Raw genomic sequence first — 2,830 nt, 5'->3', positions numbered from 1 at the left:
GTCTGTCACATTGGGGAGAGTAGAAGTCTCCATTTTTCACTTTCTTAATTGTAAGAGATGTTTTTTGGAATAGATAATATGTGCACAAGTTCAAAATTCAAAAGTGCTGAAAGGCATATAGAAAATAAGTCTCTGCTCCTCCTCTGGGCTGTGCCCACCCTGCTTCCCTCCCTGGCGGCAACCACTCTTATTAGTTTCTTAGGAATGTTTCCAGAGATTGCCTGTCTGCCTGTCCATCTGTCTGTCTGCCTCTCTCCTTTTCTTCTATGTCAACACAAATGTTAACACTCCACATTGACTGTTCTTGGTTCTCTACCTTGTTTTTAATCCTTTAGAGGCGTTCAGTGGAGAATCTCACCACGTTAGAACATTTAGGGTTGGTTCATCTTTTGAATGGCTGAATTTTCCATGGTGAGGAAAAAAATATATAAACTATATCTTCATATATTATATACCATTATATATTCTATATTATTATATATCTTTATATATTATACATACGTTATTTAACCACCCCATGTTAATGGATATTTGTAGTGTTTCTAATGAATGTTCTTGCACTTATATCATCCTTGAACACTCATAGAAAAAATTTCTATGACAGGTCAGAGGTATGAGTATCTTATTTTTTTTTCTGGATGGCTAGCCAAATGTCTCAATATAATTTACTGAGTAATTCATTTCCCCCTCATCTATTTTAAACGCCATCTTTATTATAAGTGAAATTTCGATATGTGTGTGAGTCTAATTTGGTACTTCCTACTCTGAACCCCTGATTTGTATGTGTGTGTATTCATGTGCCATGCTTTGTCATATATTTGTAGCTGGAGGGGCAGTTCCCCCTCATTAGTTTCTAGACTATTCGCAATTACACATTTTTTCCATTCGAGCCTTGGAATTAGTTTGCTTTTGCAAAACAAAATCAGGCAAAGCATAAAACAAACAAAAATAGAAAACTTTGTATATTTTATTAAATTTATAAATTTATTTAAGGGACATCAACACCGTTGTTTTGAAATGCTGTACCTTTCCATTTGTTCGAATCTTCTTTTGGATCCTTGAGTGACGTTTCTAGTTTTCCCATGTGGAACTGGCATGCTTCTTGTTAAGTGTATTTATTCATATCTGTGTCACATTGGTTCATATATTTTCAGGCCATGTGGTTATGTACAAGCGCAGAATTTTTATATCTTCTCAGGAAATTGCTCCTTTGTCATTATGTAATATCTTTATTTCTAATACTGTTTTGTCTTAGATACTGTTTCACTTCCAATATTAATATGGTTATAGTTTTGGCAAATATTTGCCTAATATCTCTTTTCCCATTTTTGCTTTCAACTTTTCAATGTCATTTTAGGTATACCTCTTTTTTTTTTTTTTAGATATTATTGACATATAACGTTATATTAGTTTCAGATGTACAACATAATGATTTGTTGTTTGTATGTATTATGAAATGATCACCACAATCAGTCTAGTTAACATCCAGCACTACACATAGTTACATTTGTGTGTGTGTAATGAGAACTTTTAAGATCCAATCTCTTAACAATTTTCAAATGTGCATTGGTATTATTAACTATAGTCACCATGCTGTATATTATATCCCCAGGATTCATTATTTTATAATTGGAAGTTTATATATACATTTTGACCTCCTTCACCCATTTTGCCCACCCCACACCCTCTGCCTCTTTCCACTGCCAATCTGTCCTCTGTATTTACGAATTTATTGGTTTTTTTTCTCTTTCTTTTTCGAGATTCCACATATAAGTAGGATCATACGGTATTTGTGGTATTTGTCTTTCTCTTTCTGACTTAATTCATTTAGCATAGTTGCCTCAAGTTTCATCTGTGTTGTCACAATGGCAAGATGTCTTTTCTTTGGCTGAATAATATTCCATTGTATGTATCCGCACACACCCACACACGCGCGCACACACACGCACATGTGCGCACACACACACGTATTTTCTTTATCCGTTCATCCATGGATAGACACTTAGGTGGCTTCCATGCCTTCGCTATTGTTAATAATGTTGCAATGACAGAAATGGAAATGTTTTTTGAGTTAGTGATTTTGTTTTCGAGGTAAATACCCAGAAGTTGACTTGAAGGCTCATATGATAGTTCTATATTTAATTTTTGGGGGAACCTCCATATTGTTTTCCACAGTGGCTGCACCAATTTACCCAAGAGATATCATTATCCTGGGACTTTTTAAAAATGTTTATTTCTCAGTTCGAAGGTTCCCAGACAACCTATCTTACGATACACTTGAAGCCTAAACCCACTCGCAATACAGGCTGAAGGTTTTAGTTCCTCAGGGGAGAGTTTCTGTCTTACCCATGACTCAGAAGATGTAGAGAAGCGCCCTTGTCTTCTTGAGCTGTTGGGTAGTTTCCTACCTGTTTCCTGTGGTGGTAGAGCTTCAAAGACCTCGGTTTTATGTGGGGTCGTAGTTTCAACTTCCTGTCTCTTGTGGGTCCAAGGCTTCATCTCCTATGTCTACATAGGCAATAAATCTCAGCCTGTCATTTGCCAAGTCTAACAGCCATGTCTCTGCCTCCAGCTGCATCAGCTCACGCTCTTACAAGTCTGGATTTCAGTGCCCTTTTTGTTTGTGCTTTTTATCTGCCATGTTTGCCTTTGCCATGTTTCTGGCTCCTGAGGTTTCCCTTTCTTCCTTGAAAGCTTAGTTATGCATTAAAAACATTGTTATATTTAACTCGAATTTTCTGAGCGATGATAACCAGACATTTTCCTCTTTATTATAGACTCCCAGCTTGATAGTTACTCATCTATCTAGCTGTTCATTCATTTATTCATG

Source organism: Pteropus medius, unplaced genomic scaffold (assembly GCF_902729225.1).
Source record: "Pteropus medius unplaced genomic scaffold, Ma_sr-lr_union100, whole genome shotgun sequence".
NCBI classification, from domain to species: Eukaryota; Metazoa; Chordata; class Mammalia; order Chiroptera; family Pteropodidae; genus Pteropus; species Pteropus medius.
Note: the sequence above shows the minus strand (reverse complement) of the source record.